Source organism: Neofelis nebulosa, chromosome 13 (genome assembly GCF_028018385.1).
Source record: "Neofelis nebulosa isolate mNeoNeb1 chromosome 13, mNeoNeb1.pri, whole genome shotgun sequence".
Taxonomy (NCBI): domain Eukaryota; kingdom Metazoa; phylum Chordata; class Mammalia; order Carnivora; family Felidae; genus Neofelis; species Neofelis nebulosa.
The window spans coordinates 90,384,453-90,400,176 of record NC_080794.1 but is presented as its reverse complement, the minus strand read 5'-3'; positions in this window follow the sequence as shown (position 1 = coordinate 90,400,176).

Here is a 15,724-nt window from a genome sequence, read left to right as displayed (position 1 = left end):
AAACCAGACTCCTCTCCATCCTGTCCCTCTGGGCCACGAGTATGTCCGTCCACCGTTGTTTCATATGCCACTGAGCGTGGGGTGCTTTGTTACGCAGCAGTGGACGACTGAGTCCCGACGCTCCCATGAGCAGGGAGGACACTGCTTGTCTTTGGCGGTCCAGCTGTGGAAGTCACGAGTGGCTTCGGTGGAAATAATCTCTAGCCCACGGAGATTCAAGGGGAGGCGCATAGACCCCAGGCTATCGGTGGACGAGCGCCAGAGAAAGTGTGGCCACCACCCAGAGCTCACTTTTTGTGCCTGGCATCTTCCCTCAACTTGATGTGTGTAGGCCCCAGCCAGGTGGTGGCGGGCAGTTGGGATCCGCTCCTTCTTGCTGGATGATCCCCGTCGCCTGCGTGTGACACAGCTTACCCGGCCCCCCTGCTGCCAGTGGACACGTGGGTCGTTTCCAGCTGCAGGTATGTTGAGGAGGGCAGCTGTGCGCAGCCCCGGCCACGTCTCGGGGTGAGCGCGTGCACAGATTTCTGTTGGCTGAATGCCGAAGAAGACAGTCGCCGAAGGACACGGGGGCACCCGGTCAGCTTTCGCAGACAGTCCAAGTCAGTTTTGCCAAGTGGCTGTGCTGATTCGCTCTGCGACCACTCCCTGATGAGAGCCCAGCTCCTGCTCGTCCGCTGCTGCGCGGTGCCGCCCGACCCGGAGTCACTGAGCCTCTCGTGCACGCCGGCACACCCCACGCGGTTTCCGTGCGCATCTCCGGGGGACCACTGACATGGGCACTTTCTCAGAGTCAGTGTCCATTTGGATTATCACTTTTGTAAAGTACCTGGTCGCGCTTCTCACCCGTTTGAAAAACTGGGCTTCCTTATCTTTTCCTTATCGACAGGAAGGAGTCAACGTACTCTCAGCGTGATCCTTTTCTCCTGTTCGATGTGTCCGGAACACCCACACCTATCTGCGGTTTGCCTTTCCACTCTCTTAACAGAGCCTTCTCATGGTGCCAAAGTTTTATTCAGATGTAATCTAACCTACCAAGTTTTTCCTGTGTGGCGCGTGCCTCTCATTCCTTGTTCGAGAAAGGCTAGTCTGCCGTAGGGACTTGCACATTTTCCCGATGTTACCCTCCCACAAGACTTCTTGTCTACTCTTTCACATTTTTTTTTTATTTTTTTTCAACGTTTTTTTATTTATTTTTGGGACAGAGAGAGACAGAGCATGAACGGGGGAGGGGCAGAGAGAGAGGGAGACACAGAACCGGAAACAGGCTCCAGGCTCCGAGCCGCCAGCCCAGAGCCCGACGCGGGGCTCGAACTCACGGACCGTGAGATCGTGACCTGGCTGAAGTCGGATGCTTAACCGACTGCGCCACCCAGGCGCCCTACTCTTTCACATTTAAATAAATTCCTGACCTGTTTGGGATTTATTAATTTTTGTGCAGAGTAATCCTCATCCCACACTTCCCCCATCCCCCACCCCACCTCCCTCTGGTAAACCATCAACGTGTTCTCTATAGTGAAGTACTTAAAAGTCTGTTTCTTGGGGTGCCTGGGTGGCTCAGTGGGTTGAGCATCCAACTTCAGCCCAGGTCATGATCTCGCGGTCCGTGGGTTCGAGCCCTGCATCGGGCTCTGTGCTGACAGCTCAGAGCCCGGAGCCTATTTCAGATTCCGTGTCTCCCTCTCTCTCTGCCCCTCCCCCATTCATGCTCTGTCTCTCTCTGTCTCAAAAATAAATAAACGTTAAAAAAAATTAAAAAAAATAAAAAAAATAAAAGTCTGTTTCTTGGTTCCCCCCTCTCTTGTACGGGCAGGAGCCCAGACCCATCTTCCCGGTTGGAGATGTCCCATTACTGTCGCATCGTTACTTCCTGAAAGGGCACTGAAGCTTCACCTTTGCCATAAACCAGGTGAGGCATGCGTCCAGGTCGGTCTGCCTCCGGGCTCTCCAGAAGCATCTCTGTCCTCACCCTGCACCAAGCTGCCTTAATAAGTATCACTCTGTGCTATGTCTCAGCATTTGGTGACACAAACGCCTCAGGGTTTTCAAAAAATTACCTTTATTTGCTTCACTGTCCTTAATTCTTCATATTTCTGCGTAAGCTTTAGAACCACATAGCTACCTCTCACCATCCTTCCGGCCTGGTCAATGAGACTGTATTCTGTGCGGCCGGAAACGGCAGGTCTGTCCCCACCTTTAAGGGTGCTCCCGCTTGTGTTTTCACTCTGGTCTGAGAAAGCAGCAAGAGAACTCGTTGTACGTTCGGGCAAGAGGGTAGGGCCACGTCTGTTCCGACGCGTGTGTCCTTTCTCCTGTGTGAGGGGGTAATTTTCCAACCAGACAAAGAATACGATTTTCGGCCATCAGCTTTCATTGATCATTTTCAAAAAGTTGTTTCCTTAGCAACCAACAATCTCCATTGTTTTTAAACACAAATAGGGGGACATTAGGAAGTATTCTAGACTCTTTCCGCAAAAGATACTCTATTTTAAATAATGAAAGACCCCTGAGTGCCTTCTGTGAGCGGAGGCGGCAAGCACGAGTGGGGATGCCCTAACAGACACAGGGGGACAGACACGCACAACCCAAATCCCAGTGCACACGCACACACCCATGCACACGCATGTCCTCACTCACACAACCCACAGCAGACATGCACAAACTCAGACCCACCTACCTTCAACCACATATGCACATCCCAGCCCTGAGCACACATGCCAGATGCACACTCACACACACTCACATACATGCTCACACGTTCACTCACACGCACGCTAGCCCTGCACACACACAACCAGAAATGCACCCACACGCTCACCAGCACTCACACACACGCGCACACAGTGGACCTTCACATATTCACACACAACCAGACATACAGTCACACACACACACCCTCACACACACACACACACACACACACACACACACAGTGTCCAAAGAGACAGAGGGATGTACAGTGTCTGTGGATGGCCTTGAGAGTCATGGACCGGTGAGCTTCTCAGCCCAGGTGTCCTTGACCATCGGGATGACACTTTCGAGGTCTCTGCTGGGGTGTCACTGCTCCGGGTCAACCCCGCCCCAACACCTGCAGCCCTCCTCTGTCAGGCTCCCACTCTGCCGACTCCTCACTGAGTGGCCGGGGAACGTGCTGACTCCTCTGACCCCCAGGCTCCTCACCTGTTAACAGGGTATTTCACGGCGTCCACGTAAAAACCAGGGCCAAGTCGAGACCGCACAGAATTTTGTCATCTGGAAAGGGGGCTGAGGTCCTCTTACACTGCGCAGACACAGTGAATGCGGCGGAGGCTTTACGCAAAAGCACAAGCTACTTAAACTTCTGCGGCACCCCGGCACCCATGGGTCCTCCCTCCTCCCTCACCCCCCGTTCAGCCACATGGACGGGTGCCCCCCCTCGGCCCCAGATGGCACCACCGGCCGGTTCCTCGCATTAAAAGAGGTGCGTCGTCTGGGACACAACCAGCACATATGGTCTGAGCCCTCACTAGAACGTTCCCAGTGCCCCTAACCACTGAATTTTTCTGGAACAGACCCGGGGACTGTGGGTTCCCTCTGTGGCCACGGCTCTCTCCCAGCAGAGCCAACAAAGGCAGCCAGCTCTCCCAGAGCCGCCATGCACAACTTGTCTCCCTGCCGCAGTGTGAGCGACGCACATCTGAGCTGCGGAGATGGGTTTATATGTTTATGTGCTCGCTGCCAGCACATCTAAATTAAGCCCATCTGTCTTCCCGACTCCCCACACTGGAGCTCACACTCCGTTGTTCCGAAATGCTGGCGCCTGACTTGGTGCCGGCTAGCGGCAAAGCGAATTTTACGTTCCCCTCTCATAACGGTACAATTTTTTAAGAAAGCATCTCAATTGAAACCGTTCTCCTGCCACAAGTTCATCCCCCAGGGAAACGATCTGCACAGAAAAGTGCCTCGTGAAAACCACACTCTGACTTTGGGCCGCCAGGGGGCCCCGAGGGTGACCTGAGCCGGGACTGTGGCAGGTGGAGGGGGGACACAGGGCTGCACAAAGCAGGCAGGCGTGTTCCGGGATGAAGCCCTCTTCTCGCTGGCAGCACAGAGCCACAGGAACACAGCCCACAGAGCCGCTGCTGCGCAAAGTACCCCGGGGTGATGCACGCCTGATCAGGCGTGATGAGAGCAAGCAAGCCAGCCCGTCACCTGGCGCCCCCGTGCCCACACGGGGCCCGGCTCACAGCAAGTGATGGCTGAGAAGAGGCGGGGTCTTCAGGATCGCCTGCAGTCGGGTGACGTCTCCCACAGGTTTTACAGGCTTCTCCAGAGCAGAGTCCCAACAGCAAACAGCAGCTGACTCCCAGCCCATTAACTGTCCGAAGAAAAAGAAACTTGGGGTCACGCCTTCTCCCCATAAGCGCTGAGCCTCACAGCTCGTGGCCACACCCACCCCAGCATCTCGCCTGCAACACGGGGCTTCTGTTAACAGGAAATGCTCCTGGAAATGACAGGCTCTGGCCAGACCCTTGCTCTGACTCACGCCAGCCTTGTATCTTGCACACACGCCCCCCACCCTTCCTGCACGGGGACCGCAGGACCCCCGCCTCCCCCAGAGCTGTTCTGAGGGCACAGAGATGCTGGGTATAAACCCAGTGACCATGCAGAGCCCGGCAGGGAGACAGTGTGTGCCCCATGAACAGTAGCCACTGCCACCGTGATGGCAATGTTGTGACATGCTGCTGGCACTGGGGACTTGAACATGTCTGATTGGCAAGACCGGAAGCACAGAGGGCAGCTTCGGGCCAGGGGCCACCTCCGTGGGGGCCGCAGCTTGGGCTCCCACATGAACCTCCTGCCCTGGGAGCTGGCTGCAGGGTGGAGTGTGCAGCCCCAGGGCCAACACGCAGCTCGTGAGCACGAAGTCACCCAAGTGCCCGAGCGGCACCAGTCCCCGGAGTGAGGACACGGGGGTCCGGGCAGGATCAGTCACATCGGCAAACTGCCAAGACCAGAAGGTCTCATCAAGCTTCAGTGAGGAATAAATAACACTTTGAATGTAAACGATACAAGATTTCAGAAAACATTATTAGTAGCTTTGTCTTGGCTGGCTTTGATTTAAACTTCCCTTTGATTTTCATAAGATTCCCCTTCCCTAAACAATAAGCGATAACCGGATAGTATCATTTACATGCAAATTAATGTGAAAACAATATCTATGACTTTTCATTTCTTGCTGTTTAAAGTTTCTTAAAGTAAATTGAGACTGATGACCCAAGTTATTTCATTTGATTTCTTGGAAAAAGAAATCAGGCTTAAAAAAGAAAAGGAAAGGGGAATTATTTTCTACCGAGTGGCAACATTGAGATGTGACTTTCTAAACGCAAAGATAAATATAAAAGACAGTTAATTAATGTATAAGCAGACGTAATTACAACAAACGTGGTCACTAAAGCATATTGGAACAGTCCACGCGGGAGTTGGGCTATGCTGGATAGCTATGCTGGATATGCTGGACACTGCGTGTCCAATCAGAACGCGGGTGGAATTGATTAAATATGCCCTTGAAATTGACTATTGATCATTTTTAATTTTTGGATGTAGCCCAGTTTATTTTCCTGAGAACTTGGACTAAATTTTGTAACTTAAGCAATTTCTAGCAAGCACTTTTAATTTTTGTATTGATGGTGCCTCATTCGGATGTCAGTGTGGGCTCCATGGCGCGGAATCGTCTGCAGTAAGAGAAAGCCAGTGTTTGTGCAGCGATCGGTGTGTTTGTGAGGGACGTGTGATTCTGTATCTTCTCTTAGCCTATAGACCAGATAAGCCACCTTTCTGAGTGTCCCCAGAACTTGGAGAATAATGGAGAACTCAGTCCCCAAGAGACAGAACCTATTAAGCATTCTCACCCACTTTCCTGTGATTGTGAGTGTCTCTCCACTTCCCAGTCTGCGTTCACGGTCAGTTTTCCTCTTGGGAAGCCTTCTTTCCTTTGACTGGGGCGTCTTGCTGCTGGCACTGTGACAAGGTCTGGGTTGTGGGATCTGAAAGGCACCGAGCAGCGAGCTCTCCCCGGCACCCACCCCCCACCACCCCCAGAAAAAACAGCCAAGGGATTTTGGTTCGGGTCCAGTGGTAGAGGCTTTCGAGAATACATTGTGAGTCACGACTCAGGTAGGTTTGACAGTCCATTTGGAGGCAGCTTTCCCAGCATGACTGATGCACAGGCAGGCTATTTAAAGGGCTTATCGGGGCGCCTGGGTGGCGCAGTCGGTTAAGCGTCCGACTTCAGCCAGGTCACGATCTCGCAGTCCGTGAGTTCGAGCCCCGCTTCGGGCTCTGGGCTGATGGCTCGGAGCCTGGAGCCTGTTTCCGATTCTGTGTCTCCCTCTCTCTCTGCCCCTCCCCCGTTCATGCTCTGTCTCTGTCCCAAAAATAAATAAAAACCGTTGGAAAAAAAAAATTTAAATAAAAAAAAATAAAGGGCTTATCAATAAAAATCTTACGTCCACACAGCATTTTCCCACATACGATGTTTAGCCTCTCAATTTCCTAAACGTGTCCGTCTGTAGCTCGTACCTGCCACTTAGAAGGAGAACGGATTTGGTTCACACTCAGAAAGTCTCCGCTGCAGGAAGCCTGGGTTCCAGGAGCCAAGAGATGACCATCTGGGCATTTAGCCAAGGCCATCTCTACCTTGCGGGCCAGGCTCGTGTTAGCACAGTCTCCCGCGACACAGGAGGGTGGAAGGCCCCGTGACACTGGACGCACCGGCCACGCACATACCTGTCAGTGGTCACAGCGGTCACAAGGACAGGGGCTGTGGCCAGGACCCCAGGCTCAGAACTCGCTCAGTCCTGGTGGACACGTTTTCAAAGTGCTGTGAGTCTGTTTTCACATGTGAAACACAGCAGGGCTTTAACCGTGAGACACAGGTGACGAGATCAGTGGTTTGCAAACGTTTTACGTGGAAGAACCAGTCACGAAACCCCAGCGGGCCAGGTGAGCGGAGGTGGAGGGCGGTTCGAGAAGGTCGGGGTCCGTGCAGGTGGCAGGGGGGTGGGAGATGGGTCTCTGGGGCTTCTCTGTGGTCGTAGGAGGGCCCACAGAACCCGACTTGACAAAACCAACAGATTTCCCGGCTCAAGAAATGATGGTCTGACATAAGCAATGATGCCTCCTTTATCTCATCCTTGACTGAGCGAAACTGAACGTTTGTCTCTCCCTTTCTGAGAAACTTATTATCTAGAATGTGAAAAATATTCTCCTGGTATAAATGGATGAGGCAGAGGAAATGCTAATAACTATTTTCAAGCTTCAAATATCTGTGGTTGTTGTGGGTACGTACGTATTTTTAAGTTATTTATTGCTACGTAAGAAACCATCTTAAAACTTTGGGATTTGGAACAACCGCCGTATTTGCACACAGTTTTGTGAGTCAAGGACACGGATGGGCTGGGCTTGGCTGCGTGTTTTTCTCTGCCCCAAGGGATCTGAACTGGGGCTCCAGTGGTGCCCTTTGGTATGTCTCTGCCTGTGTCTGTCTCTCCCTCCCCGTGTGGAGTCTCGTCATTAGATCAGAACCTCTTGTGCAGCTCGGTCGTTCCAGATGCCGTGTTTCCTGCACGGTAACTGACTCCACGTCCCATTGCTTGCAAGCAGGTGGCCAGGCCCCCCCAGATTCCGGGCACTGGGGGCGGGCAGCTGACCCCACTCCTAGGTGGGGGCAGGGCAAAGCCACAACACAGAGGAGCGTATTTGATGGGAGACTTTGCTGCAAGCAGATGTGGGAAATAAAGTCTACCACATTAGGAATTCCAAACATAAACCCTCACAGGAGAAGCTCAGGTCACTGAAAGGGAGAACCCCCAACACAGAGATGTGGGAACTTGGTCAGAAGCGGTGGGGAGCATTCGCTGGGTGTCAGGGGAGACCCATCCTCGAGGAAGCCATCCGGCCCGCCCTCCTGGGTGAACACAGAGCTGGGGAGGCCGGGGCACGTCCAGGACCACCCGCCTGCAGAGAACCTTCTGAACACCTGGGGGGGGGGGGGGGGTGTGGCTCAGGGCCACAGAACTCAGCCCTATCCGGAGAGGCCCACGGGCAACAGGCCACCACACGGGCCACACTGAGCGAGCAAGGGCCTGGGACCGTGAGCTCCGCACACCTGCAGACACTCAGGACCCGCTCAGAGCGCAGTTTCTTTTTTTTTTTTTTTAATTTTTTTTTTAATGTTTTTTATTTATTTTTGGGACAGAGAGAGACAGAGCATGAACGGGCGGGAGAGGGGCAGAGAGAGAGGGAGACACAGAATCGGAAACAGGCTCCAGGCTCCGAGCCATCAGCCCAGAGCCTGACGCGGGGCTCGAACTCACGGACCGCGAGATCGTGACCTGGCTGAAGTCGGACGCTTAACCGACTGCGCCACCCAGGCGCCCCTCAGAGCGCAGTTTCTGCTCCCCACTGTCGGAATCTGAGCGTCGGTGGCCGCATAAGGGAAGAAACAGCAGAGTGACTTTAGGAGCCACGGCTGGAGGAGATAAAGGCAAAGGGTGCATGGTTTGTGCCGAGCAGATTCCCTTCCCAGGGCCGATTACTGGGACCGGACGTGACAACAGTCAGAGGGAGACAAGCAGCCTGGGGACCCCGCTGAAATGTGTTCTTGTCACAAGTGAGAAAGACGAGTCAACCTGAATCTTTTTTCCCAAGTGAAAACCGGAGGGGTTTTACTCCCTTTGAAGGAAGATTGGCGAAGGTTTCCCTCACTTGAGCTAAAGTGGGCGGGGCTGCAGGTTCCCTCTGACACTTTTTCCAAATGGGTCCGCTGGGGTCTCTGGCCTGAACACCCTGCACCAGCAGGGGCTTTGCAGGCCTGCTCGGCAGCGAGGGGGTGTGAGGCCTGGTCCCCCAGGAGGCCGTGATGGGCTTGTTTGCACAACCCCGGGTCTGGCAGGGACCTGAATCCCACCACTCTGGGGAGAACCTCAGAGCCATTGCCAAACACGGGATAACTTAGAGAAGGCTTGCCTGGGGACAGCAGGTGCCCCTGCACTATTCTGGAGGGTGAGAGAGCCCCGAGGGCTCCCAGGGCCCCCAATCTTCCTTGCTACTGGATCAGGTCACAGCTGGTAAGTTTGGGGACACAAAAGGTGAATTATAACGTGCAAACCTGATTTGCCATTTATGTCCACTCCCCGTTCCCGTGGGAGAAGCGCCTCCACCTGTAAAGACCCTCGGAGCAGGCTGGAGAATCATGTGAGAACGCTTCAGGTATAAGAGCTGAAAGTTAGCGCATTAATTAGCCTAAAAAGCAGCAAAATGGCCATCACCACCCAAGGCAAAACCCTACTGTGGTTGTTAATATTTACAATAAACGGATCTGAAACCTTCCAGACACCAAGATGTAGAAGAGGAAGACCCCCGTGCTGCATCTGTGACAGGAGCGACAGGTACCCCGTGCAAAGCATGCCTCCCTGGGTGAGGTGGCCAAGATCCATGGTCCCTGTTCTGCCCAACTCCGGGCCTGTGCTCCGCCCCTCGGGTCTGTGCTCCACCCCACCCCCGCCCCCCCACCCCCCACCCCCCACCCCCGGTCTGTGCTACATCCCCTGGGTCTGTGCTCCGCCCCCCGGGCCTATGCTCTGCCCCCCGGGGGGTCTGTGATCTGCCCCCAGGCGAGCCTATGTTCTACCCCAGGCCTGTGCTCGGCCCCCAGGGTCTGTGCTCCGCCCCCAGGCCTGTGCTCCACCCCCAGGTCTGTACTCCACCCACCGGGTCTGTGCTCCGCCCCCAGGCGGTCCTATGTTCTATCCCCAGGCTTGTGCTCCACCCCCCCCCCCCCCCCCGCCCGGTCTGTGCTCCGCCCCCAGGCGGTCCTATGTTCTATCCCCAGGCTTGTGCTCCACCCCCCCGGGTCTGTGCTCCGCCCCCAGGCGGTCCTATGTTCTATCCCCAGAGTGCTCCACCCCCCGGGTCTGTGCTCCGCCCCCGGGCCTGTACTCCGCCCCTCGGGTCTGTGCTCCACCCCCAGGTCCGTGCTCAGCCCTCTGGGTCTGTGCTCCGCCCGCCCCCAGGCCTGTGCTCCACCCCCCGGGTCTGTGCTCCGCCCCCGCATTCACGTCCTTTAGAGCAGGCCCTGGCCTGGTCTTCCGACAAGCCTTGTCCAGCTTGCTACTGACAACTCTCCCACTCTCCAAAGTGACCCAGAAGAGGCCGTTTGGGGAGTGTTTGTTTTATTTCCAAGCGATGAGGGAGGTTGCAGGTGTCTGGGGAGGTGGAGCCGGCAGGGCTGCCTGGACGAGGGGAGAGATCTGCCCCGTTGGGACTCCAGGCCCCACAGTGGAAAAGGCGCAGACTCTGAGCAAACGCAGACGCCCTCCATTTTCCCGTGGATCCATCCATCTTTTCCGATGCGGGCTTTCTTTGTTTCCCACCGTTCCCTGTTTTCAAATGTATACTCGAATGTGGGTTTCCCCTGATGGCTATCACATCCCTATTTTCAACCTGTTGTAAGGATCCCTGTTCAGCTGGATGACACCAAGGTGGGGATTTCCTCACCCATACAAGGTCCCTCTCCTTCTGGAGTCCACACGGTTTCTGGACAGCGGTGGGCGGGAGCGGGCACAGCTGGTGGCCCTGGACTGTCCTCGTGGAAACTTGTTTGTTAAAAACCAGGTCAGGGAACCTGCCAGCCCCTGGCTGGTGGGTGCCTCCCTCATGTCTCCCTGAACGCACAATTTCAGCAAACCTCTGTCTTGGTTCCCTGGAGCCTCCAGAGCAAACTTCCACAAACTGGGCGGCCTAAACCCACGGAACGTATGCCTCGCGGCTCTGGAGGCCACAGTCAGCCATCCGGTGGGCAGGGCTGGTTCCTTCTGGAGGCTCTGAAATCCGTCCCTGCCTGTCTCCCAGCTTCTGGGGGTGCCAGCCGGCCTCGGCGCTCCCAGGCTTAGAGACTGGTCACTGCCGTGTCTGGCCTGTCGGTTGGCACATGGCCTTGTCCCCTTGCATGTGTCTGTGTGTGTCACTTCTTCACGTGGGGACACCAGTCGTAGTGCAGTCAAGGCCCACCCTTGTTCAGCATGACCTCACCCTCACGAATGATGTCTGCATAGACCCGATCTCCAAGTAAGGCCACTTCCTGTGGTTCTAGATGAATCCGGGGGAGGGGCACTAATCATCTCAGAATGACAGCCAAAGTCACTTTTCGGTAAGTTCTAAGTCTTATTCCCACAGCAAGGAACGTGGACGGGCAGAGGGCAGGCACCCACATCTTCTAGATAGTGTCCCCCGGAGGGGCATGGTCAGCTTACCAGGCCTGTGGTCCTTTGGCCTGGGTGGGGCTGGACATCTCCACACTCAACAGATCCCTCAGCAAATTCTTATCTTTGTGGAAATCTGAGAAGCACCTCAGGGATCCATTATTTGGCCTAAATGTAGGAACATCCAAGTCATGGGATAGTTGAGTGGACGAAGTCCTATGGGCATCTGAGTAAATAAAGACGTGCACAAGGAGAGAAGATGGAGCCTTCTCAGCCGAGGACACACCTGGCCCACTAGGGACCAGTTCGTTTATGTTATTTTTGCCATCTGATATTTAGGGTTGAGAGTGGCTGGAGAAAGGTCATGCAAAGCCTGGGGGCCCTGTGGCAGCTCCTGTCCTTCCAGGTCCTTCCATGTCTGTCCTTCCAGCTCCTGTCCTTCCAGGCTCGAGGGCGCTACAGAGTAGGGACTGGAGGGGGGGGGGACGACAGCCACAGACCCAAGACCTTACAGGGACCACTGGACGATCCCCAGGTGGGCCTTCCAGCCACAGGAAGGAAGGGGCCTGATGACAGACAAGGATGGCCATGACCCAGAAATGACAGGAGCAGCCGGGGTCATGGCAGGGGGCCCGGGAGAGAGCACAGCCGGGGAGTCACCCCACGGCCTTCGTGGAGGGTGGGTACAGAGCAACATGCAGACGCTGAGACCTCTCCACACCCACGGCTTCCTATACGGCCCGGACGTCGAGAGGTTTCCAGGGTTGAGTGTCAAGTGCTTTTCCTCAGTGTCAGGAGGATGTCTAAATGCACCACCTGTCCCTGAGTCTTATGGACTGTGAGCTGGGGACCCTTCTCATTGGCTGCGCGGGCCCCCTTCGTGGAGGCAGAACCGGAGCCCCGGATCCTTCCCTCGAGTAGCAAAGGCTGGACAAGGCGGGCTCTGGGGACAGGCTGCCTGCGTTCAACCGGCTCTCGGCCACCGAGCACGTCATTGCTCTCCACGTGCCGCGGTGTCCTCGTTCCTGTAGCGTGGTGATGACGACGGCCCAGACCTTGTGCAGCTTTGTGAGAATTACGTAAATTAAAAGGGAAGTCCTGAGACCAGGTGCCATACTGTATGCTTCGAGAAACATTAGCTGCTTCTGCTACCGCACGTCCCCAACACGAGCACTGGCCCGGTCCTGGTGCTGAGAGGGTTACATCTGACCTCTAACAGAATGGGGCTCTCCCTCTACCCCGTGGGGTGACGTAGCAGCCTGCGGCTCCCACATGGGACCACCCCTCATCCAAAGACAAGGGCGAGCACTGATGGCCAAATGGGAGCACTCCTTTCTGAAAGAACGGGAAACATCCCTCAGCCTTTATGTTTTCTGAAGACACGATATTCTCTCTAACTTTTCACCCAACGAGCCACATCAGGAAGGAATACCGTGGCCACACGCCCGCGCCCCCACACCAGCCACAGCACGGGCCACTGAGCCACCCGGCGCGCTTCCCCACCCGGCCTCAAATGTCGGGAGACCGCTCAACGCAGAGCAGCGGGCCTCGCAGCCACCCACCAGGAATGGAAATCAATCGTGGTCTGTAATTTCTTTGTCTTGGTTCGTATCTCTGGACCCATGAATATGTAAACAATCCCCGGGAGGGTATGGACACACGGACCCCGCTGGAGCACGTGTACCCCGGGACGCCTGGGTCACCCACCAGCTGAGCGGACACCCAAGGGGTAAAACCGAGCTTCTCTGAATGAGCTTTGGCTGCGTCCACGGAAGACCTTGACACTGGAGAAGCAATGATGTCGTTGTTAGGCGGTTTCCTCAAGTGGTGCGCTCCAATAATCCTACAAGAAAAGACCTTTCTGGGTATAAAACAACTGAGCATCGGTGTGTGTGCACCTGTGTGTCGAGAGGCGGCAGGCCGAAGGGGGTCTCTCCGGGAAAACACCTCCGGGAAGTTGAAATGAAGCCCAGAACTGGTAATGAGAGAACCAACTCGTGCTTGTGGGGGGGGAAAAAAAAAAAAAAAAAATATATATATATATATATATATATATATATATATATACACTTTCCTTTCCTGAGACAAAAATTTTTCTTTGTGGTCTTTCCTTATGATTTCTGACTCTGTCTTGTGAGCAAATACAGGATGTACTTAGGGGTTATTTATTATAAATGAAGTCAGCAAAACGCTCCAGAGAAACAAGAAATATGACCACCAGGAAGGGCCCAAAAACGGAGTTTTCAGCAAATGCACCTGTGGCTGCAGTTTCATACCCTTCCTCTCCTCCTTCCTCTTCCTCACCTGCTACCAGAACTGACAAGAAGGTAATTAGATTCTGCTTTTCCAGGAGCAAAGGAGTCGTCAACTTGAGTATTTAGACTCTGCAGTTCTAATGCCTCTTCTGAGCACAGCACCTGCGGTGGGTGGGTAGTGGGGCCCTCCGCTGCCATGCGTCACCCGGACAGAGGCAGGGGGCGGTTGGGACACCCCACAGGGGGAGTCTGTGTCCCCCGCAGCCGCGGTGGCCCCCGGTGGCCCACACACCCGCGCCCGGGTCTGCCCGGCGGCGCGTGGAGGCCCGGGGGCCTCGTGCCGCTGCAAACACGGCCCGATGGAGGCTCCGGTTCATGCCCCTCGTGGAGTCCTGCCCTCACTCACTGCCCCCTCACGGGGGTCCTGGACGCTGACGTGAGGCTTGGCGGGAGCGAGAGCTGTGCGTCCCTTTTGGTGTAGTTCATGCTTAAGGTATATTCATCCTCTCTTTTTTTTAGTTTGTTGGATGCCAGGTTTGCCCTGAAAAATACTAATGCTCCTCTCTCTCACGTTACCGGGTGGGACCTGTGTCCCCCCGGGTCAGGCCCCGCACCCAACAGAAATGGGGCTGGGATCCACTGGGGCAAACAGAAGGGCCATCCGATCCGGTGCTCGCGGCCAGACCCCCGTCCTGCCCACACCAGGCAGCCAGGCCGCGCATCGTGCAGCTAACGGGGGTCTCCCCTCCCCCAGTCCCGGGGCCCCTCGCAGACCTCTGCCAACAGCGTCTGGGGGCGTTGCTTCTTGGTGCGAGGAGCCTTGTTGTGGATCCGGCACAGTGGGGGGGCTCACTTAGGGTTCATGCGGGCATTCATTCATTCATGGGTGCATTCATTCGTTCATGCATGCATTCATTCGTTCGTGCGTGCATTCATTCGTTCATAATGCATTCATTTGTTCATAATGCATTCATTCGTTCATGGGTGCATTCATTCATTCGTGAGTGCCTTCATTCGTTCATGAGTGCCTTCATTCATTCATGGGTGTATTCATTCATTCATGCATGCATTCATTCGTTCATGCATGCATTCTTTCATTCATGTGTGCGTTCATTTGTTCATGTATGTATTCATCCATTCATGCATGCATGCATTCATTCATGCGTGCATTCATTCGTTCCTGTGTGCATTAATTACTTCATGTGTGCATTCATTCTGGTGGTTTTGATGGTTAATGCGGGGAAAGTTTGTACTGCTAAATCCCATCCTTTACAGAGACCCCTGAGGAGATAGGAAAAGACGGCAGCAGAAAGTGTGGGGGGGGGCAGGGAGGGTCTGGAAGGTGGGAGTTTCCGACCTCAGTCTTCCAGTCACCAACACTCTCCTTTAGAAATAGGACTTCGGCTTTACCACATGGACGTATTTTGAATTCTGGAACATTTTAAATATAAATATTTGAAAACATTTACAAGTAGAGACAGAGTTCTTTAAACCAGTTAAGCAATTCTGCGCAGGAACAGAGCAACATGTGAACAGCTTCCTTTTGTGTTCAGAGGTCCCCACCACTGGGAGCCAGGGTCCTTGCAGACCCGCTTTCTGGTCCTTCCCTAAAACCTTACATGTCAGTACTGTGTGTCCAATCATGTCTGCTCGGCACGAGCCCATCTTGTCTACGTGCAAAGTGTCGCTGTGTATACTCCTGAGCCCCATGGCCTTGTGTGGCATACACGGTCTGAATATGTCCTCCAGCCGGCTGCCTGTGGCTGCACGTGCCAGGGGCAACGTGTGCACGTGCCCAGGTGTCCTCTCTCCAAGTCTGTTCACGCGTCTGTCTCACGCGGAAATGAGCAGGTGCCATTTGGATCCTGCCTGTCTGCCTGCGGGTTTGTGAGGTGCTGACGAATACAACAGCTTCTCGTCCCAGTTTAAAACAATCTGGTGAAGGAAGGTCTCATCAGCTTGCAGCTCCCACACCTGAGGGCTGCTCTCAGAGCCGACGGGGAGCCACTGGCAGGGAGTGACCAGGGCCGGCTCCCCGGCTCCTGCCCTGATCTCTGGAGGGACAGCTCTCCAGCCCGGGTCTCAGTGGATTCACCCTCTGCAGGAGGCTGCAATCTGAGGGTGAAATGTTATGAACTCCTATTCAGGACATATTGATGGGGTTTGGGGGGTTTTTTGGTTTGTTTTTCTCAATTAAGAATCAACCGGAAAGGGGCGCCTGGGTGG